Source organism: Spinacia oleracea, chromosome 6 (assembly GCF_020520425.1).
Source record: "Spinacia oleracea cultivar Varoflay chromosome 6, BTI_SOV_V1, whole genome shotgun sequence".
NCBI lineage: Eukaryota > Viridiplantae > Streptophyta > Magnoliopsida > Caryophyllales > Amaranthaceae > Spinacia > Spinacia oleracea.
Window position 1 is genome coordinate 98,618,591 of NC_079492.1, and position 24,758 is coordinate 98,643,348.

The following is a 24,758-nucleotide window of genomic DNA, read 5'->3' on the forward strand; positions in this document are numbered from 1 at the left end:
AATTAGAGTTAATACGTAGCGAGAGCCCGTTAGTTCTAAGTCTATGATTAGTATCGACTTGAGAGAGCATGCTAATCTAATTAATTACTTTGTTGATTATCGTGATTGTTCAATGTCCTGGATTATTATTTGTTGGCAAACCTATACCCTAGATTCCTTAATATATTGATTCATTCTTGTTTAATATTCGTTCGTAGTCTTAGTATACAAACCATCAACCAACTTTGTTCACAATAGTATAGATTAATTAATTGATAGTAGAAAGAACGCCTGTTTCCCTGTGGATTCGATCATGACTTCCCTTGCTACCTAGCTAGTGGACCTTAGGTTATTTTTGATTAGGTAATACGACTTTAGCCTGTCAAATTTTGGCGCCGTTGCCGGGGAAACGGTTTTATTTTCTGTTGTTGATTGCTTATCCTAGATTATTGTTTGTTACTACTCAAGGAACTCACGTTCCTTGAGACCGGATCTCACATTGTTTTGTAGTCTTTGTCTATGCCCAGGACCGTAGGTACTAGTAATCTTACTACATTCGATCGTGAGCCCGAAAGAACCTTTCGTAGACGAAGAACTTTCATTGCACAGTGTGGGAATTACTCTGATTCTGATCATAATATTGGCGATCTTTTTCCTTCAGATACAGATTCAGTTTCAGAGATAGAGATGGGTGACGAAAATCTGATACCGCCACCTACCCCACGGCTTACAGAATATTCTAAGCCAAGTCTGTCCGTGCTACCAAAGGCGATCATGCCTTCTATTGCAGCTGAGACCTTCAAGATTGAGCCTGCATTGATTAACATGATCGAGAGACGCCAGTACGGTGGGGAACCAGGTGAAGATCCGAATCTTCACATTCAGTCCTTTATCCAATATTGCTCCACCATCAAGCAAAAGGGATTGACTCCGGAGCAGACTATGGAGATACTTTTCCCGTTCTCTTTGAGTGGGAAAGCTAAACTGTGGATTAATGGGTTGAATCGGGCGGCTTTGAAAATCAATAATTGGGAATCCTTGGCTCTTGCTTTTTATGTTAAATATTTTCCACCTGAGAAAACGGCTCGTCTGAGGGGTCAGATATTAGGTATCTCACAACAAGCGGATGAGACTTTGTTCGAGGTCTGGGAGAGATTCAAGGATTTGCAAAGAGAATGCCCGCACCATGGTTTGGAAGATTGGTTCTTGATTCAGCAGTTTTATAATGGTCTGGGCAATGAGTCTAGATATTTGTTGGATTCAGCTGCCAGTGGGAGGTTCATGCAACTTGAGGTGCCTAGAGCTATGGAGGTGATTGAGGAGATAGCCATTCACAATGCCCAGTATGGAAATCCTAGGGGTCTATCTAACAGGGGTGGTAAGCATGATTTAAATTCTATTGAACAATTAACTGCCCAATTGACTGCTTTACATTATAAGTTTGATAATATGCAAGCGGCCAATGCTCAATCTGCCCAACCTGTTAGTGTAGCTGCTATGAGTGCCCAACCTGCTACTATTTGTGAAAGTTGTGGAATGTCTGGTCATTATGCACAGGAATGTAGGAGCTCTATTGAACAATGTAATGCATTTCAATCCTACAAACAAAACAACCCATTTTCCAACTCTTACAATGAGGGCTACAAAAATAACCCTCTGCTTTCCTATAGGAGCAACAATATCCAAAACCCTCACCAAGTTCAACATCCACCACCACAACCATATCAACCCCCACACCAACAATCTTACCAACCCCGAAACAACTACAACCAACAGTCTAGTGGGCCACCTGGGTTCTCTAGACAACACACATCACCCCCACAACCACAACCTCAAACCACACAGCCTGACCCTATGCTAGTAGAGATGAGAAACATGATGCTACAAATGCAAAAATCTCTAAGTGAAAAGGATGCAAAAATCGATGCTCTTACTGCTCACAACAAGATCATTGATGCTCTTACTGCTCACAACAAGATCATTGATACACAGTTGGCACAAATGGCTACTACTATTGCAGGGAGGCCACCAGGCCAACTTCCTTCACAGCCAGAAAATAGGGAGACTGCTAATGCAATTACATTGAGGAGTGGTAGGGATTATGATGGTCCTTCTATGCCGGTTGAGGTTAATTCCGGGGTATCTGCTAGTGATCTGGTCAGTGAGGAAATCCCGAAGATAGCTATGGGTGAAAAGGAAGCTGAAAAGGTAGTCAATGAGAATGAGGCTACAACTGTGGTTAAGAAGGGGCGGATATTCAAGTACCACCTATTGCACTCCCCTTCCCAAACCGACAACTCAAGAATAAGCTAGACAAGCAGTTTGGCAGATTCTTGGAAGTGGTCAAAAATTTGCAGGTAACGGTTCCTTTTACTGAATTAATTTTACAGGTTCCTGCTTATGCTAAATTTAGGAAAGATATTTTGACCAGGAAACGTGCTTTTTGTGAGGTAGAGACTGTAGCTTTTACTGAGGAATGTAGTGCTTATTTGCAAAACAAGTCTCCACCTAAACTTAAGGACCCCGGGAGTTTTTCCATCCCATGTAACATTGGCACCGTATTTATTGATAAAGCTTTATGTGATCTAGGTGCTAGTGTGTCTGTCATGCCTTTGTCTGTCTGTACTAAACTGAATATGGGTGAGCTTAAGGTTACCAATATCACTCTGCAAATGGCCGACCGTTCTGTCAAATACCCCTTAGGTGTTTTAGAGGACGTCCCTGTTAGAGTAGGTAAATTCTATATACCTGTAGACTTTGTAGTATTAGACATGCAGGAGGATTCTCAAATTCCCATAATCTTAGGTAGACCCTTCCTTCACACGGCGGGGGCGGTAATTGATGTTAAAAGTGGGAAATTGACATTGTCAGTTGGGGATGACAAGGTGACTTTTAATCTAAACAGTGCCTTAAAAAGTCCCATGCTAGAGGAGGAACAATGCTATCGCATAGATGTAGTTGACTTTATTACTCGTGATAACGTCTCCCAAGTTCTCGAAAGAGACCCTTTGGAGGCAGTGCTTTGTTGTGAGTCTTCTGCAGGTGATAGCAGTTATTGGAGTGCTGAAGTGGATGCTCTGGAGTTGGCTCTTAATGGTGGAGAATCTGAGCCGGAGAGCACCAAATTGAAGAGGTTAGTTCGGCCGGTTTTTTCTGTTAAAGAGGTAAAGAAACCCGAACTTAAGCCTCTTCCTGCTAACCTTAAGTATGCGTTTTTAGATAATGAACAACTTTGCCCTGTGATCGTCAGTACTGCACTTGATGCAGACCAGTTATCCCAACTTCTTATTGTGTTGAAAAGGCACAAAAAGGCTATTGGGTACAGTATTGATGATTTAAAGGGTATTAGCCCTGACTTTTGTATGCATAGGATACATCTAGATGAAAATCATAAACCATGCATCCAACCCCAGCGTCGTTTGAACCCTGTCATGCAAGATGTTGTAAAAGCTGAAGTTATGAAATTGCTTGATGCGGGTATTGTGTATGCTGTGTCTGATTCTAAGTGGGTGAGTCCTGTTCAGGTAGTGCCTAAGAAAGGGGGGACAACTGTGGTGAGAAATGAAAAAAATGAGTTGATACCAACTAGGGTAGTCACAGGTTGGCGCATGTGCATTGATTATAGGCGTCTTAATGTTGCTACTAAAAAGGACCATTTTCCCCTTCCCTTCATTGATCAAATGTTAGAAAGGCTAGCCTGTCACAAGTTTTTCTGTTATCTGGATGGTTATTCTGGTTTCTTTCAAATTCCCATACATCCAGACGACCAGGAAAAGACCACCTTCACCTGCCCCTATGGTACCTTTGCATATCGTAGGATGCCTTTTGGTCTGTGTAATGCACCTGCTACTTTCCAACGTTGCATGATGAGTATCTTTTCTGATTTTATTGAGTCTATCATGGAAGTGTTTATGGATGATTTTAGCGTCTATGGTACTTCTTTTGATTCTTGCTTGCTAAATCTGACTAAAGTTTTGAAAAGATGTGAAGAGTGCAATTTAGTCTTGAAATGGGAAAAGTGTCATTTCATGGTTACTGAAGGGGTGGTTTTGGGACATTTGATATCTAATAAGGGCATTCAGGTGGATCGAGCTAAGGTCCAAGTGATTGAACAATTACCCCCTCCAGTTAATGTGAAGGGTGTTAGAAGTTTTCTTGGTCATGCGGGGTTTTATCGCCGCTTTATCAAGGATTTTTCTAAAATTGTTAAACCACTTACCCAGCTCCTCCTCAAGGATGCCCCGTTTGTGTTTACTGATGCTTGTCTTGAAGCCTTTGACAGGATTAAACAGGCACTGATTTCGGCTCCCATCATTCGTTCTCCCGAATGGGATCTTCCGTTTGAGATAATGTGTGATGCAAGTGATTATGCAGTTGGGGCAGTTCTGGGTCAGAGAAAGGAGAAAGTTTTACATGCCATCTATTATGCAAGTAAGACCTTGGATGAAGCTCAAGTTAATTATGCAACTAATGAGAAGGAGCTTCTAGCTATAGTCTATGCCTTGGATAAATTCCGCACCTATCTGATTGGATCCAAGGTGATGGTCTATACTGACCATGCGGCCCTTAAGTATCTGCTCTCTAAGAAGGAAGCCAAGCCTAGGCTTATTCGATGGATACTACTGCTACAGGAGTTCGATCTAGAGATCCGCGACAAGAAAGGGGCTGAGAATGTGGTTGTCGATCACTTGTCTAGATTGAGGTATGACGATGGTAAGGGATCTACACCAATTGATGATTCATTTCCGGATGATCATCTACTTGCACTTGCCAGTCAGTCACCATGGTTCGCAGATTTTGCTAACTACATCGTGGGGAGAATTCTTCCGGCCGATCATTCATATCAACAGGAGAAGAAATTCCTACATGATGTCCGGTTTTACTTTTGGGACGACCCTTATTTGTTTCGTGAGACTGCTGAAGGGTTGTACAAGCGTTGTATTCCAGAATGGGAAGTTCAAGGTGTTATCAGTAGGTGTCATTCTTCACCTTATGGTGGTCACCATGGACCGTCTAAAACAAACGCTAAGTTGTCACAATGTGGTTTTTACTGGCCTACTATGTTCAAGGATGCACGGTCTTTTATTATGGCTTGTGATGCGTGCCAGAGGGCCGGCACTATTTCAAGGAGGTATGAGATGCCACAGAACGGGATCCTTGAGGTTGAGATTTTTGATGTGTGGGGAATTGATTACATGGGACCATTCCCATCGTCCAAGGGTAACTTGTATATCCTTGTCGCTGTAGATTATGTGTCAAAGTGGGTGGAAGCCGTTGCCTCTGAAGGAAATAATGCCCTTGGTCCAAGTATGCATTCTATGATAAGTCTAATAAATGCGGTTCAGTATTAATTAACAAGTTAATAATTCAGTGAGATCAAGTGAGCTGAATGCCTAGCTAGAGGCCGCTTCAGTTCAAGTGGAATTAATGATATTAATCCACAGCTTACTCTTGACTGAACCCGTAGGGTCACACAAATAGTACGTAAACGGATCAAGTACTTAATGGCATTAAATACTCCATCTATGGATATTCGGAATCGACGGATCTTGGTTTCAGTGGGAGCTGAGATCGTCACAGGCAAGAAATGAATACTCCGGAAACGATGATATTGCCGGAAACGGAAATATGGATCGTATCGGAAATATAAATATTATCCAAGTCGTAGATGTTGCCGGAAACGGAAACATGGTACGTATCGGAAAATATTATCGGAAATGGAAATATTGCCAGAATCGGAAATATTGCCGGAAACGGAAATATTGTCAGAATCGGAAATATTATCGGAATCGGAAAATAATTCCGGAAACGGAAATATTAAATATTTGTTCGAAACGGAAATTAATTCCGGAATCGGAAATGTTAAATATTGTTCGTATCGGAAATGAATTCCGGAATCGGGAATTTAATCGGAAGCGTATCGTACGAATAAGCATCGGACGAGGCCTGCCGGACGAGGGCCCAGCTCGAAGCCAGGCCATCGCCCAGCAAGCCAAACGCGCGCCACAAGCCCAGCCAAGGCAGCGCCCAGGCCTACCGCAAGGCAGGCCCAGCGCGCGCCAAGGCCGCGGCTGCGTGGGCTGCTGCTCGCACGCACGCGCATGGGCGGCCCATCGTGGCTGCCGTGTGTGTGTGTGTGAGTTTGTGTTCATGCACGATTCCTAAAACGTGCAGAGTTCGGTTAATGATTAAATTCCTAATTCTATTTGATAAATTAATTAATTAGAGTTCTTGTAGGATTCTAAGTTTAATTAATTCGTATCCTAATAGGATTCCAATTCTCTTTCCATACCCCTATAAATATGTGGCCTGGGTTCACAATTTATAACGAGTTTCAAGTATTCAAAGTGAGTTTTTGAGAGAAAAATTCAGTCACACATCTTGCTCAAAAGTGCCGAAAATTCTAGTACCTTAAGGGCGATTCTAGTTGGTCAATCTTAAGGCGGATCCGGACGTGCTGTGGACTATCTACGGAGGGACGACACTTGGAGTCCTAAAGACTTGTTCTTGCTCGGTTCGGGCGCAGCTAGGAAGGGCACGCAACAAAGAGTATGCATCTAAATTATGCTATATGATTATGTGTAAATAATATGTATTCCTGGGTTAATGGTTGTTTCCGCATGATTTATGTAATATCATATGTATCATAACCTAACAGTGGTATCACGAGCTCCTTATTATTTTCATAATCTAATTTGCATGAACATGGTTAAATATTACAAATTTGCAAGAATTAAAAGGGGTGATTAATTTTCGTAATTGTTAATTAATTGCAAATTGCGTTTATTTAATTATACGTACGCAGTTTTTCGGCAGTTTCTTCGTTCCTCATCCAAATCGAGTGATTTTTGTGTCAATTCCGCATGTAAAAGGCATTCTAAAATTTTGACAAAAATAATATTTTTCTGCCGAACCCAGAATTCTCAAATTCGAAGTCTAACTATGACTTTTCGAAGGTTTTAGTTTTTGGAATGCAAAATTTCGTAAATTTAAGATGTTAAATTAAATATTTGCGATTCTTGTTGATAAATCTTGAATTTTTGATTGACCTACTGTATATGTTTAACAAGTTTGAATGCCTAGCCTTGTTAATTATGCAATCTAATTTGTAATTATGATTAATTTGTTGAAAATTAGAATAATTTAGAATTAATTTGATTTTCATAATTAATTATAATTTAATTAGAAACCAATGATTAAAAACCACCATAAAAATTGTAAATTTATGATAAATTTTAAATTTTTATGACCTAGACTTGAATCCATTACAATCGGAAATCAATTGAATAATAAATTTTTGATTTTTCGCCCTAAAATTATGAAATTAATATTATTTATTAATTTGTCATTAATTTTAAATATAAATTTTAAATTTTATGCGATTCGTTCATATAACTTGCACGCACAAAGCAATGGACGCTTCGTGTAACCCTTAAGGGGTGTTGTATAGTGCGGGCATGCGACGACGAGCAAGGGAGCTCGTCGCCCGTGCGGCACGAATGCAATGAGCAAGGGCGTAGTGCACGAGCACAAGGCAGCAGCCCTGCCTTGTGTCGTGGGCCACGAGCTATGAACAAATGGGCATGGGCGAAAGGCAAGCCAAGGCAGTCGCGTGTGGGCAGCAAGCGAGCTGCGCCACAACGCGCACTGCCTCGCGCAAGAGCGCGCAGCCTCGCGCGCAGCGAGCGCAAGCTCGCGTGCCACGAGCGCTGAGCCCAGCGTTGCTCGCGCGCACAGCGAGCGATGTCGCGCGCCCAGCGAGCGATATCGCGCACCAAGCGAGCGATGTCGCGCGCACAGCAAGCGATGGCTCGCGCGCACAGCGAGCAATGGCTCGCGCGCACAGCGAGCGCTGGCGAGCGCGCACTACGAGCGATGGCTCGCGTGCGACGAGCGCTGGCGCGCGCGCAGCAAGCACCACAGCGTGCGATGGCTTGCGATGGAGATGCATCAGCTATGCGACGAGCGCATGGGCTGCGCACACATGGCCAGCAATGGCTGTGTGCGTGCGGCCCATGGGCGTGCAATGCGTAGGGTGTTTGCGTTACGATTAGATCGTTTTGAATGTTTAATTTGAAAATTTCAGTTCACGTAATTTTAATTAATTTTAAAATTAATAATTTAAATTATTTTCTTGGATTTTAATTTTGAATATTGTAATTATAATAAATGTTATTTATTCTAATTATTTTACTAAAATTAAAATCATGAATTAATTTAAATAACGACTGAAATTAAATTAAACTTTTTGGATTCAATTATAAATTTATATGAGCTTTAAATTTTAATTAAATTTGTATGTTTCCGGTTAGACTAGAAATACATTTTTATGTTTAAAATTAGTAAAGCATATGAATTTATTGGTTTAAGTGGGAGCGCTTTTTAGTCATAAACTCTTGATTAGGTCTACAAATCCTTAAGGTTAAAACAACTTGATTAGAATTAATAAGGACTGAATAATTGGTAGATTATTGGTGCCCTTGATTAATTGCTGCAAATGTTTACGTGATGCATAATGTGTTTTACTAACCAGCTATGTGGGCCATTCATGATAATGAATGGGTGAATGGTATATATGTTGTATATGTACTGTTTTGCAGGTTATGAAGTGACTAGTATGGCCCAAATAGGATAGAAAATATGGTCTGCGTACCATTAATTTGAATGTAATTGGTCTAAAGTACCAAAGTTATTTTTCAATTCAAATATGGTCTGCGAACCATCAAATAGTTGTAATTAGTTATAGCTTATCCTATTTGAAGAAAATGGTGCCTCCCACGGAGATTTTCAAGACGGACTTTGAAGTCAAAGCTTCAAGATGAAGTCGGGCCATACTAGATCACATTTATCTTATGCATGTTTAAGTTATTTATTGCTTTTAAATATGTCTTAAAATGCATGAGATCAAGAGCTTGATTATGTTGCATGATTAAGGATTTTAGTTCACTTAAAATCTAACCAACATAGTAAGAGCCTTAAGTTCCAAACTTAAAAATTGAGTTAAAAGGTGCCATGCCAAAATATGCACTTGCTTGGATATCCTTTACATCAATCTAGTAATAGTTTTCGCTCAGCGAGGTGTTACTTATTGGTCCTAAAGGGGCAAGGTACACAAATAATTGTGAGTACATGTTAGTTTTGGTGAAACTCAACGATATAAGTAAGGAGTCCTTTTATGTCGTGGCAAAATCGATAGGTTTACCTAATAAGTTCTTAGACATACCTATCAACCAAAAATAGTTTCTAGACTATTAGCAAAAGGCTTTTGCTTACCTAAGATGTTCTAGGATTAAGTCGACAAACTGTGCTTAGTTCTTCAATGATTTTAGGATCTTGGAATCATTTTATTCACACCTGCCGGAACACATAACTTGAATAAAATGCTTAATAAACATTGAATTATGCATGTATGCTAGAATTTAAGTTTATTAAGAGAAACTGTGAATGGTTATTTATTTGTTTATTCTTTTCAATTGTAGTTTTAATATGGCAAACAACAATTCATTCAACATTCGATCAATTCTAGAAAAGGAGAAGTTGAACGGGAAAAACTTCCTTGACTGGCAAAGGAACTTGCAAATAGTTCTTATGCAGGAAGAAAATGAGTATGTCCTAGATGAGGCGATGCCCGAAGCCGCAGGCGACGGGGTCACTCAGGCAGCCCTCAATCGTTGGATTGATGCCAACAAGGATGTGAAATGTCTAATGCTCGCCACCATGAGTGCGGATCTGCAGAAAACGTTCATCAAATCAGATGCTTTCACAATCATCAGTGAGTTGAAGAACATGTTCCAAGATCTGGCTCGAGTCGAAAGATTCGAGACCCATAGGCAAATTCTTGAGACCAAGCTTAAGAAGGGCGAGCCCGTAAGTCCACATGTTCTCAAAATGATTGGACTCATTGAGAATATGAGTCGGCTGGATCAGCAATTTTCTCAGGAAATGGCAATAGACACCATCCTCCATTCTCTTCATAGCGGGTATGATCAGTTCAAACTGAACTACAGTATGAATAGTCTGGACAAAACGCTCACTGAGCTTCACGGTATGCTGAAGACCGCTGAAAAGACGCTCAAAAGTGATAAGCAGGATGTGCTTATGGTGCGTGGGGGCAAGTTCAAGAAATCTGGAAAGAAGAGGAATGCTAAGAAAGGTGGCAACAAGGCCAGCCCAACTAAGAAAACTGGCGCCAAATCTGTAAAGAGGAAGCTCAGTCAACCCACTTCTGAATCCGAATGCTTCTACTGCAAGAAGAAGGGGCATTGGAAGAGAGATTGCTTGAAGCTAAAGGAAGATCAGAAGAACGGAACAGTCGTTCCATCTTCAGGTATTTTCGTTATAGACTGTATACTTGCTAATTCAACTTCTTGGGTATTAGATACAGGTTGTGGCTCACACTTATGTTCCAATCCACAGGGACTAAGAAGAAGTAGAAAGTTAAGCAAGGGTGAAGTCGACCTACGAGTGGGAAATGGAGCACGAATTGCTGCATTAGCCGTAGGAACTTACTATTTTTCGTTGCCCTCCGGGCTAGTTTTGGAACTGGAAGAATGTTTCCATGTTCCAAGTCTTACTAAAAACATCATTTCAGTTTCTTGCTTAGATGCTAAGGGATTTTCCTTTTTAATAAAAGACAATAGTTGTTCGTTTTATTTTAAAGAGATGTTTTATGGATCTGCTAGATTAGTCAATGGACTTTATTTATTAGATCACGACAAACAAGTATATAACATAAATACCAAAAAGGCCAAAAAGGATGATTCAGATCTCACCTATCTGTGGCATTGTCGATTAGGCCATATAAACTTGAAGCGCTTAGAAAGACTTCAAAAGGAAGGAATTCTAGAACCATTTGACTTAGAGGATTATGGTAAATGCGAATCATGTTTACTTGGCAAAATGACAAAGCAACCTTTCTCTAAAGTTGGAGAAAGAGCAAATGAACTATTGGGTTTAATCCATACAGATGTATGTGGACCAATTAGTACAAATGCTAGAGGTGGTTTCAGCTACTTTATCACTTTAACTGATGACTTCAGTAGGTATGGTTATGTCTACCTAATGAAGCATAAGTCTGAATCCTTTGACAAATTCAAGGAATTTCAGAGTGAAGTAGAGAATCAATTAGGCAAGAAGATTAAAGCACTGCGGTCTGATAGAGGCGGTGAATATCTGAGCTATGAATTTGATGACCATCTGAAAGAATGTGGAATTCTATCAGAATTGACTCCTCCTGGAACACCACAATGGAACGGTGTGTCGGAACGGAGGAACAGAACCTTGCTAGACATGGTCAGGTCAATGATGGGTCAGGCCGAACTTCCATTAGAATTTTGGGGACATGCACTAAATACAGCTGCACTCACTATAAATAGAGCTCCGTCTAAAGCTGTCGAAAAGACTCCATACGAATTATGGTTTGGAAAGCCTCCAAATGTGTCTTTTCTTAAGATTTGGGGATGTGAAGTATACGTCAAACGATTAATTTCAGACAAACTTCATCCAAAATCTGACAAATGTATCCTTGTGGGCTATCCAAAGGAAACAAAGGGGTATTACTTCTACAATACATCTGAGAATAAGGTGTTTGTTGCTCGAGATGGTGTCTTTTTGGAGAAAGATCACATTTCCAAAATGACAAGTGGGAGAAAAGTAGACCTCGAAGAAATTCGAGTCGAACAACAAACTCTAGAGAATGCTCAAGATGACATTCAGGATGAAACTCAGAGATCTTTAGAAGAATCTGGTGAGAATCATGGTCAATCTAGAAATGTTACCCCGCGTAGATCGCAAAGATATAGATCTCAACCGGAAAGGTACTTAGGTATTTTGACAAACGAGAGCTATGACGTTCTATTACTTGAAAGTGATGAACCTGCGACTTACAAATAAGCTATGACGAGCCCTAGCTCCAAGCAATGGCAAGAAGCCATGCAATCTGAATTAGACTCCATGTCTGAAAACCAAGTATGGGATTTGGTCGATTTGCCAGATGGCTACCAAGCCATTGGAAGCAAATGGGTTTTCAAACTGAAAAAGGACAAGGATGGGAAACTTGAAGTTTTCAAAGCTAGATTGGTTGCAAAAGGTTACAGGCAAGTCCACGGTGTGGATTACGATGAAACTTTTTCACCAGTTGCAATGCTAAAGTCTATTCGGATAATGTTAGCAATCGCTGCATATTACGATTACGAAATATGGCAGATGGATGTCAAAACTGCTTTCTTAAACGGCGTTTTAACAGAAACTGTGTTTATGACACAGCCTGAAGGTTTTGAGGATCCAAAGAATGCTAAAAAGGTATGCAAGCTAAAGAAATCAATCTACGGATTGAAGCAGGCATCCAGGAGCTGGAATATACGTTTTGATGAAGCAGTCAGTGACTTTGGTTTCATCAAGAACGCAGACGAATCTTGTGTATACAAGAAGGTCAGTGGGAGCAAAATTGCTTTCCTAGTATTATATGTCGAAGACATATTACTTATCGGAAATGACATTCCTATGTTGAACTCTGTCAAGATTTGGCTTAGGAAATGTTTTTCGATGAAGGATCTAGGAGAAGCACAGTACATATTGGGCATCAAGATTTACAGAGATAGATCTAAAAGGATGATTGGACTTAGTCAAAGCACTTATATCAATAAGGTGCTTGATAGGTTCAAGATGGCGGACTCCAAGCGAGGCTACCTACCCATGTCTCATGGAATGACTCTAAGCAGGACTCAGTGCCCAAAAACACTTGATGAGCGTAGACGAATGAATGGGATTCCATATGCATCATTGATTGGTTCAATAATGTATGCTATGATATGTACACGCCCGGATGTTGCGTACGCACTCAGTGCTACGAGCAGATACCAGTCAGACCCAGGAGAGGCGCATTGGACTGCTGCCAAGAACATTCTGAAGTACCTGAAAAGGCACAAAGATGACTTCCTGGTCTATGGTGGAGATGATGAATTAATTGTTAAAGGCTATACGGACGCAAGTTTCCAAACCGACAAAGATGATTTCAGATCACAGTCTGGGTTTGTCTTCTGCCTCAACGGAGGAGCAGTAAGCTGGAAAAGTGCTAAGCAAAGCACCATTGCGGATTCTACAACTGAAGCGGAGTACATTGCTGCACATGAAGCAGCAAAGGAAGCTATATGGCTAAGGAAGTTCATAGGTGAACTTGGTGTAGTCCCCTCCATTAAAGGACCAATAGCCCTGTATTGTGACAATAACAGAGCTATTGCACAGGCAAAAGAGCCTAGACACCACCAGAGAGTCAAGCATGTACTTCGTAGATTTCACCTTCTACGAGAGTTCGTTGAAAGAAAAGAAGTCGAGATAAGCAAGATTGGAACTGATGACAACATATCAGATCCATTAACTAAACCTCTGCCGCAGGCGAAGCACAACTCGCACACTGCAGCTATGGGAATCAAGCATATTGGAGAATGGCTTTGATGTCTCTATTTAATGTTTTAAAGTTTTAGAGTTTAAATCTTTGTAAAACATTATTGGTTAATCATTCACAATAAATGAAAAGAATTCATTTTTCCATTTAATTTGTGGTTTATTAAATGATGAGTCCCTTCAATTTGACGATATATTCAAGATAGACTGTCAGGACCAGTCCTGTGACTAAGAAATGTCTATCAAGTGAACTTGAATGTCAAAGGTTGAAAATGGTCCCTAATCGGAGTTTTCTATAAAATTGGACGCATAGAAAACGTTAGACGATTAGAATGCAAGATGACTAGTAGTTCTGTTTCTTGAACTATGTGGACATGGCAATGTCATAATCATTTTCATAGATACTTACTTTGGGAAGATTAGTATCGGACAAGACCTATGAAACTTTACTGTAAGAGATGAAAATCTGTCATAAGTAAATTTCATTAAATTATTAGACACTAAATCCTCAATACCTGAGTGATTTGAGATTACTTGTTTGAGAACTGGTTGCTTTGACGTTGACCAACCGTCGCACCGTAAAAGGAGGCTATAAAGGCAACGCTCAGGTAATCACCTATCAAACGAAGTCTAATCTCAAGATCGCAAGATTGGGATTGTCCTCCCATAAATCGGGATGAGATGCTTAAAAGTTGTACAAGGCCACTCGGAGAGCTAGAAACTGTGAAATGCATGGCCGTGCTCGGATGAATCATAGGCTATGATTATCTGTTTATTTGATCAGTTGAACTCTGAAACCGAGGAACACCTCTGGACATAATAAGGATGACAACTCTTACCTTATGTTCAAGAGCAAGCATCGAGCGACAAAGGAATTAGGAAATGCACACTTGTCCCTAAGGACAAGTGGGAGACTGAAGGAAATAATGCCCTTGGTCCAAGTATGCATTCTATGATAAGTCTAATAAATGCGGTTCAGTATTAATTAACAAGTTAATAATTCAGTGAGATCAAGTGAGCTGAATGCCTAGCTAGAGGCCGCTTCAGTTCAAGTGGAATTAATGATATTAATCCACAGCTTACTCTTGACTGAACCCGTAGGGTCACACAAATAGTACGTAAACGGATCAAGTACTTAATGGCATTAAATACTCCATCTATGGATATTCGGAATCGACGGATCTTGGTTTCAGTGGGAGCTGAGATCGTCACAGGCAAGAAATGAATACTCCGGAAACGATGATATTGCCGGAAACGGAAATATGGATCGTATCGGAAATATAAATATTATCCAAGTCGTAGATGTTGCCGGAAACGGAAACATGGTACGTATCGGAAAATATTATCGGAAATGGAAATATTGCCAGAATCGGAAATATTGCCGGAAACGGAAATATTGTCAGAATCGGAAATATTATCGGAATCGGAAAATAATTCCGGAAACGGAAATATTAAATATTTGTTCGAAACGGAAATTAATTCCGGAATCGGAAATGTTAAATATTGTTCGTATCGGAAATGAATTCCGGAATCGGAAATTTAATCGGAAGCGTATCGTACGAATAAGCATCGGACGAGGCCTGCCGGACGAGGGCCCAGCTCGAAGCCAGGCCATCGCCCAGCAAGCCAAACGCGCGCCACAAGCCCAGCCAAGGCAGCGCCCAGGCCTACCGCAAGGCAGGCCCAGCGCGCGCCAAGGCCGCGGCTGCGTGGGCTGCTGCTCGCACGCACGCGCATGGGCGGCCCATCGTGGCTGCCGTGTGTGTGTGAGTTTGTGTTCATGCACGATTCCTAAAACGTGCAGAGTTCGGTTAATGATTAAATTCCTAATTCTATTTGATAAATTAATTAATTAGAGTTCTTGTAGGATTCTAAGTTTAATTAATTCGTATCCTAATAGGATTCCAATTCTCTTTCCATACCCCTATAAATATGTGGCCTGGGTTCACAATTTATAACGAGTTTCAAGTATTCAAAGTGAGTTTTTGAGAGAAAAATTCAGTCACACATCTTGCTCAAAAGTGCCGAAAATTCTAGTACCTTAAGGGCGATTCTAGTTGGTCAATCTTAAGGCGGATCCGGACGTGCTGTGGACTATCTACGGAGGGACGACACTTGGAGTCCTAAAGACTTGTTCTTGCTCGGTTCGGGCGCAGCTAGGGAGGGCACGCAACAAAGAGTATGCATCTAAATTATGCTATATGATTATGTGTAAATAATATGTATTCCTGGGTTAATGGTTGTTTCCGCATGATTTATGTAATATCATATGTATCATAACCTAACAGCCTCACCTACTAACGATGCTAAGACAGTCATCTCCCTGTTCAAGAAGATCATTTTTTCTAGATTTGGGGTTCCGCGCGCTTTGATCAGTGATGGAGGGTCACACTTCCATGAGAAGCATCTGGATGCGCTCCTGCGCAAGTATGGGGTTTATCACCGCACTGGGCTAGCCTACCACTCTCAGACGAGTGGTCAAGTTGAGGTCTCCAACCGAGAGATCAAATCTATCCTTGAGAAAGTGGTGGCGAAGTCTAGGAAGGATTGGAGCGATAAGCTAGATGATACTCTATGGGCATACAGAACCGCCTTTAAGACACCTATTGGTACCTCCCCGTATCGGTTGGTGTATGGCAAGGCGTGTCACTTACCAGTAGAAATGGAGTACAAGGCTTATTGGGCAATCAAACAGCTCAACATGGATGCAAAGCTAGCCGGTGAGAAGCGGTTACTTCAATTGGTTGAGCTTGATGAATTCCGACTACAAGCCTATGATAGTGCCCGGATTTACAAGGAAAAGACCAAGAAGTGGCACGACAATCACATTTTGCATAGAGAGTTCGCGGTGGGCGACAAGGTTCTACTTTTTAACTCTAGGCTTAAGTTATTTCCTGGAAAACTTAAGTCTAGGTGGTCTGGGCCGTTCACCGTGACTATGGTAAGCAAGTTTGGGTTTGTTGAAGTAGAAAATGAGAATGGTGAACGATTTAAGGTCAACGGGCAACGTCTGAAGTTGTACCATGATGGGGCTACTGTAGGAGTGGTTGAGGTCCATCACCTCAATCCCTCCGCCTCATAGACTGCATATTCAAGGTAACAAGGTCGAGCGGGACCTAGAAATAAACCAGCGCTTTGCGGGAGGCAACCCGTATTTTATCGCTTTAGTAGTATAAGTTTGATTTTTCTTTATTCTATTTTTTTGTGTGTTTAGTTAGTATTTCCCATACCTAAGTGTGTTTAAGTATTGTTTTTGGTGTTAGTGAGGCGAGAAGAGGGCATTACACTGTTTGGGTGTTTAATAATGTGCAAGCCTAAAGCTCCAAGTTCGAGAAAGTGAAATTACGCACAAGGCCAAGCACGCTGCAAACCGCCCGATCCGAATCGGGCGAGGTGCGCCCGATCGGGCACGCACGGATGAGTTTCTTGCAGTTTATTTCCGCCCGATCGGGAGCAGCATGCCCGATCGGGCGGTCTGGCGAGTGGAATGCTCGATCGGGCGAAATTATTTCGCCCGATCGGGCGGTCTGGCGAGTGGTACGCCCGAGTCGGGCGATTGTTTGCCCGATCGAGCGCAGAAGGCGAGTGGAACGCCCGATCGGGCGAAATAATTTTGCCCGATCGGGCGGTTGATGAAAATTTCGAGAAAAAGTCAAGGATGATTCTGGGCAGGAAAAAAGTCAAGAAAATGAGCATTCGCAAATCGCCCGATCCGGATCGGGCGAGGTGCGCCCGATCGGGCGCGCACGCATGAAAAGAAAAGGATCGCATCCCGCCCGATCGGGCGGAAAGTCGCCCGATCGGGCGAGACGCGATTTCAGCGATAAACTCACGGTTTACCCAATCTTTCTTCACTTCCTCTTCATCTTCAACCTAACTTTCTCTCACTTCCTCCATTAAACCCCAACTTCCAAAAACTTCAAACCACCATATCTCCCTCAAATCTCCACCAAATTCAACAATTCTTTCATCAAAATCATCCTCTCATCATCCTCTACAACCTACACCTAACCGATTTGCGTTTTCTCTTATCCCCACAAAATCCCCAAATTCACCCAAAAAGCTCAAAAACTCAAAAATTCAGATTTTTCATCAATGGCAAACCGACCACAAAGGAAATGCACGAGGGTACCAAGAAATCAACATGAGGCTTCCACGAGCCGAGCTCGGGAACCGACACCACCACCTCCACCGCCGCAATTCAAGCCCGACACGAATTTTCCGGATGTCATCTTTATTACGGAGGAGCAACGAGCACGATTCATGCACCTCAAATTGAGGGAGGTAATCCCTACTCGATTTATATGTCAAAAATCCTTGCATGAAATGGGAATTGAGCGTGATGTAAAACGTGTTTTTGTTGGTGTTGGTATGAGTAACATGTATAGTATGCTCCGTCTCACATTTAGACGGTTGACTCTAGAATTCTTGAGTAGTTTTAATGTGCGTAGGGATGGTTATCGAACCGTGTCATCGGTTCAATTTCGTGTGATGAACCGAACCTACACCATGAGCTTATCTGATTTTGGTAGGATTTTTGGATTGTCTACCACATATAGTAGGAAACCTAAGGAGACCCATAACAACTGCACCATGTGGGGAAAGCTTACGGCCAATGATAATCCCGAGAGTATGCAACATTTGCATGCTTCCAAGATACAACACCCGGTACCCATTGTCTTTTACAGGTTCCTAGGATGAGACCCAGAACATTAGGAGTACGGAGCTAGAGATCCTAGGTGGCTACGTTTCAGAAGGAGAGGAGAGCTACAAAATGAACCTTGCACATCACATGGCCTCTCAATTTTACTCCATAGCCACTTCCACACATACTACCAAAATTACCATTGGTGGGTTGATCACCCACATAGCCATGGCCACGGCCAACTTTACTGAGGCTAACCAGATTCCAGTTCTGGGTAGCAACTTGCTTGATTTGGCTTATTTTGCTGGACTCCGTAGGCTACAGGGGGAGCATGGGTTATTTAGGCCGGGAGCCATGTACTGGATGTTCGAGGGAAACAGGCTTTTCACCTTGCCTGACCCTCAGGTCCGCACTAGTTTCAGACTCGGTCAGGCTCATTATCTATTTGTTGGATTTGAGCAAGAGCCTCAGCCTGACCCCCAGCCTCAGCCTGACCCTCAGCCAGAGCCCCATCAGTACCAGCCAGAGCCTCGCACCTACTTCAGGAGGGGGCGTCGAGACACGGGGAGGCCCCAGAGTGGCCCGGTAGTACATGAGGAGAAGGGGTCCATTGATGAGAGGTTGAGCAGACTTGAGCTCGGGTTCCGGGAGTTCGCAGCTGATCACCAGAGGACCATGTTCCCATTTTATGATCAGTATGCCAGGCAGGGCTATATTGCCCCAGATTACGAGCACCCTACCTGGTATACCTATCCCGCGGAGGGATATGGAGCTCCGGGTTCTATGGGCACCTTCACACCCACCCAGTACGGAGGGTGGGGAGCGGGTCCTAGTGGGCATGGTGGCCGAGATGATTGTGATGATGATGATGATGGCGGCAATGGCCGTCAATGATGGAGATGAGATCGAGTTGGTTCGATACCCTTGAGCCAATGAGGACATTGTCTGATTTGGTTTGGGGAGGGTTTCACATTACTTGTACATTGTAGGTGTGTTTTTCTTTTCTTTTCGCATTTCTTTATTTTGGTGTGTTTAATGCTTTCTAGATTAGTTTATTGCTTTGAAAAAAAAAATACAAAAATACGTTCCGATGAATGCAAAATCATGCTTCCCTATGCCCCTTTGATTGAAAATTGTTTTGATTCTTGGTGTTTGATGATGGGCAATGTAGATGTGTTAGCCATGATTTGATGTTCGATTGTTTTGATGCCTAAACATGAGTCAACTCCGACTAACTACTTGTGGACTTGGTGCTTGACTAGTTGACTTGGTTAGGATGTGTGATAGCTTCCTGGTGTGCCATTGATTTTGAGTATTGGTTTGCAACTATTAGTAATGTTTTATGACTCATATACATGCACATTGTGGAGGACGAAGGCATTTTTCTATTTAGGTAGCCTTCAGATGAATTTAGATACGTTTGTTCCCTCTTTTTCTACCCATGTTGTGCTTGTGCCATTTATTCGGTGACTAACCACATTACAAGCCCGTAAATTCCCCATTGGTTACTAGTCCCAAGCCTAGCTTGGGGGAGCTAATAGTAGTGAGGTGAGGGAGTTGTAGTGTGGTACATTTTGAGCATATTGAGTATTGAAAAGGGAAGTTCTTCTTATCATGATTGTTGTTGAAAAAAAATGAAATGAAAAATGAATGAGATGAGGAGAATAAAAAAAAATCGTGTGAAGGTTCCAAAAGAAAAAAAAATGAGATTGAGCAAGAAAAAAAAAAGAAGGAAAAATCGTTATTCTCAAGAAAATTCAAAGCATTGTTTCACTCAAGTATTGTAATTTCTTATCTTTATGAGTGATTGATTTTAATTGTGAAAGAAAGGCAAGAAAGTATAGTGTGGTTTGTTTGTTGTTTCATCATGTGTTGAGTGGGAGAGTTGTGGTCATCATTTGTGGTTGATCATGGTTTTGCTAGGATTTATGCTCCCCAAAGCCAAGGCTTTAAGCTCACATTTTACCCAAATTTACCGCACCCCTACCTAAGCCTATCATTACAAGCTTTGAAGACCTTCCGACCTTTGTGCATAGAGTCATATTAATGTGAAAGTAGTTGTTTATCAATGCAAGTTATGACATGACACATTCCGAGTCGACTACTAGGTTGAGTGCATGTTTTTCTAGACACACGAGTGTTGTGAGTTTGGGAGGGCATTGTACACATACATTTTGGGAGGGGAGCGAACGGGTACATTTTTTATCCGCCACATAAATGAGTGACGAGTGTGTGAGCACTAGTCTTGAATTCCATTGTACACTTGTGGTTCGCTTTGCGTGACGATTGTTGAGGTGGATTGGCGGTTGAATGAATTTGATTGGTTAACATTGATGCATGCTTGTTGGATTTTGCCTCGAATTATGTTTTTCATTTTGAATTATGTCGGGGGTGAAGTTGGTTTTGTGTTCATCGATGATTTCCTTGCTTAGGGACAAGCAAGGATCTAGCTTGGGGAGGTTTGATATGCATGTTTTATATAGTATTTTTACCCCCGTCCCTTAGTACTTTTATGTGTCAAACGTGCTCTTAGGAGCCGTTTCTAGTACTAATGTGTGTTATTGAGTGTGCCTTGAGTTTCAGGTTTGATTATGAGAAATTGGTCGTTTTAGACCCGTTTCATTGTTGATCTAGGCCACTATATGAGTCCGAGAAGTTCGGGACCTCCATCGTCGACTTTCGGGAGCCTTGGATGCTTATGGTTGAGCCCCGGGAGTTAGACTCAGTGATATGGGCGAGCTACATTGAAGATTGCAAATCGCCCTGGAAGATGAGGGCGAAATGCAACCATCGGGCGGAATTATAAGCAATCTGGAATCATCAACGCGCGCCCGATCGGGCGCAGCTCGCCCGATCCGGATCGGGAGGTCAATCTGGAGGCTGTATGGAGAGTTCACAAACCGCCCGATCGGGCGGATTTTGGCCCGATCGGGCCGACTATCGAGTGGATCGCCCGATCGGGCGAAGCGACGCCCGATCGGGCGACGCCAACCCCCAACACTTATGCGCGATTTTTCTTTCCGTTTTTTGGGCTTTATTTTGGGCAAACTATATAAGCAAGCCTTAATTGTTTTTAGAGAACACTTTATTTTCTAGCATTAAAGCTTAGTATTATTTCCTTAGCCTAATTTTCACTCTAGTTTATGCAAAAACACTTATTTTAATTCTCAATAAGAATTCAAGCTTTCAATTCCCTTGTTCTTCAAATAGGTATTAATTCTTATTTCAATTCATTGTCTTGCTTTAATAATGCTTTCAATTATGATTATTGCTTTGTTAATTGTCAACATGCTTGAGTAGTTCAATTTCTAGGGTTGGGGATCCATGAATAATATGAAGGGATGATTGAATGATTATGATTGTTGGCATTGTAATTGATTCCTATTGGTTGGTTTATTTCACTATACAATTAGATTTGCGCAGGTTTAATTGTGGTAGTTATGCAATATCAAATTAAGATTCGAGAGATGCAATTTGATGTTTAGGCTTGTGTCAATAGGTAGAATTAGAGTTAATACGTAGCGAGAGCCCGTTAGTTCTAAGTCTATGATTAGTATCGACTTGAGAGAGCATGCTAATCTAATTAATTACTTTTTGATTATCGTGATTGTTCAATGTCCTGGATTATTATTTGTTGGCAAACCTATACCCTAGATTCCTTAATATATTGATTCATTCTTGTTTAATATTCGTTCGTAGTCTTAGTATACAAACCATCAACCAACTTTGTTCACAATAGTCTAGATTAATTAATTGATAGTAGAAAGAACGCCTATTTCCCTGTGGATTCGATCCTGACTTCCCTTGCTACCTAGCTAGTGGACCTTAGGTTATTTTTGATTAGGTAATACGACTTTAGCCTGTCAAGTACCATGTAAAAAAGCATTGTTAATATCAAGTTGCCGAAGATGCCAATTTTGAGTCACGGCAATACTAAGCAGTGTTCGTATAGTTGTCGGTTTAACAACCGGGCTAAAGGTCTCCGTATAATCAACACGGGGTCGTTGCTGAAAGCCTTTGGCGACTAACCGGGCCTTGTATCGTTCAATGACACCCTTCTTAGTATACTTTATTCGGAAAATCCATTTACATTTAACAATATTCCGAACCGTATCCGGAGAGGTGAGATTCCAAGTTTCTAGTGTGTAAAGAGAATTGAGTTCCTCTTCCATTGCTTTTCTCCAAAGAGGGTCTTGGAGTGCTTGACGGACAGTTTTTGGTAGCTTAGGTTTTGAACCCGTAGAAGTAGAGTTGACGTACTTCTTATTAGGCTTAAAAATGTTGTTTTTAGACCTATTAATGATGTCCGGTGGGTTATTTGGGTTATTGGGTTGAGGTATAGCATCAAGGTTTGGGACAGTAATGGGGGTGTTTTGGTGGACCGTAGGTGAGGAGGAAGTGGATTGATTAGGGGAATTTATGCAGGTTTGATTGGGCTGAATGTGAAAAGTATTAAGTGGGGTTGTATCCATATCCAAAGAGAAAGGAGTGGGTGGGCCCTGAGGTGTGGAGTTGGGAGAGATAGGCTGGTTAGAGGAGGTGAATGTGGGAGAGGATGGGGTGGAGCTAGATTGAAGGGAGTGGTTTGGGCTTGGGCCAAACAAATCAGTTTTCTCAATTGTGGGTATGTGGACCGGATTTTGTAATATAGGGACTGAAATGGAACACCAAGCATCTGGGCTTGGAATGATTGATGAGCTAGGTTGGGATGAGAGAGTAGTGTACGGAAATTCAGTTTCAATAAACCAAACATGTCGAGAAGTGAATACGCGTTTGGTCACGGGATCAAAGAAATGATAGGAACTTTGAGTCTTCGAGTAACCTACAAATATGCAAGGTTTGGACTTTGGGTCCAATTTATGTGACGTGTATGGCTTTAACCAAGGGTAGCATAAGCAACCAAAGCTACGTGATTTGAGATCATTAGGAGGAGAGTTAAATAAACAATGATATGTGGATTTATTAGAGAGAGTGGGAGTGGGCATCCGGTTTATCAAGTATGAGGCAGTAGATAATGCATAGGCCCAATACTCAAGAGGAAGTTGAGCATGGCTTAAGAGAGATAGGCTAATTTCGACAATATGTCGATGACGACGCTCGGCAAACCCATTATGTTCCAGAGTATGAGGAGGTGAAGTTAAATGTGACACACCATCAATAGTCAGGAAAGTTTGTAAAGCTTCATATTCCCCCCCCATTATCGAAATACAAGACCTTAATAGATTTTTCAAAAAACTTTTCAACTAGGGATTTGTAACGGATGAAGACATCCTTGGTGTCGGACTTTCTTTTAAGAGGATAAAACCATATGTATTTCGTAAAATGATCAACAAATATAACATAATATTTGAAGCCATCAATTGAATAAACCGGAGAGGTCCACAAATCAGTGTACACAATTTCAAGAGGGGAATGCGAAAGTAGAGTAGATAGACCAAAAGGAAGTTTATGACTTTTATTGCAATTACAGGCATTACAATTAAAAGCCAAAGAGCTAGTAACATTAAGTTTGAAATCTGAAACAATATGCTTAAAAGTAGATAAAGAAGGATGGCCAAGTCTATGATGCCAATTTATTGCCGGTGCTTTGGTAGTAGATAAAGCTAGAACAGTTGAAGGAGAGGAAGACCATTCATAAACCCCATGCTTAGTTGGCCCCTTGAGAAGAATTACCCCCGTAAGACGATCCTTCAAAATAAAAGAATCAGATGAGAATTCCATAATAAGATTATTGTCAAAGCACAATTGAGAGATGGAAATAATATTACGATTCATGGAAGGGGCACATAAAACATTTGAGAGTTTAAGAGGAGTATAGGAAGCAATAGAAAGTATGAGGGATCCCGTATGTGTGATAGGCACTCCGGTTCCATTACCTATGACAATTTCTTCCGTACCATCATAGAGATGATGAAGGGCAAGATTGGATACGCCATGAGTGACATGATGAGTTTCTCCCGTATCTAGGAGCCAAGAGGCAGGGGGAGATACCGAGCCAGCAATAGCAATATGCGCTTGGGGTGCCATAGAGGAAGAGTGCGGTGGTAAAGTAGGTTTAGCTAAGGGAAATTTTTGTTGAAAGGACGAACATCGGTATAGAGAGTGACCCTGAGCATGACACCACTGACACATTCCCTTATAACCTTGACCCCTGGATTTATCATGAGCACTAGTGGACTTAGGGTATGAATTAGGCCTAGAATTATAGTTGGTGCAATTATGATTATGATGGTCATGGGCAGGGGGGGTTATTGTAGGAAATGTTGGAGTATGGGCGAGTAGCAGTAACATGGGCAGAGGAAGGGAGGGGTGTGAGGGTGGGTGTTGGGTTTGTACGTAAACTTACCTTTTTTATTAATAACTTTTCATGTAATTCCTTAAATGTAATAAGAGTATCACGACCATTAGCAGCATCTACCACACATTAGAAATCGGTGTTAACAAGGCCTTCAAGAACACGCTCGATCAAGTCATCTGGTTTGTACGGATCGCTAAGTACAGCTAGTTGATCTGCACATATACGAATAAAATTCATATACTCCGTAATACTCTGCGTACCTTTCGAGATGGCCTTGAGATTGGCCTTGACAAGCTTAGCATGGCCACGAGTGTGACGAGAAAATGTGTGAGCAAGGATATCCCATGCTTCCTTGGCAGTTGTGGCTCGAGAAACAAGCGGTGCAATGTTCGATTCAAGCGTTCCAAGTAACGCTCCAAACAAAAGCTTATCTTG

At 41.7% G+C, this 24,758-nt stretch overlaps 1 non-coding gene across 1 annotated transcript; it reads right to left on the reverse strand.

The window, feature by feature from the left end:
- Nucleotides 1-1,065: 1,065 nt before the first annotated feature.
- On the reverse strand, nt 1,066-1,172 carry LOC130464501 (small nucleolar RNA R71). The gene has a single exon (XR_008924906.1). It is a non-coding gene; the product is annotated as a small nucleolar RNA R71 (small nucleolar RNA).
- Between the last annotated feature and the right edge of the window lie 23,586 nt (nt 1,173-24,758).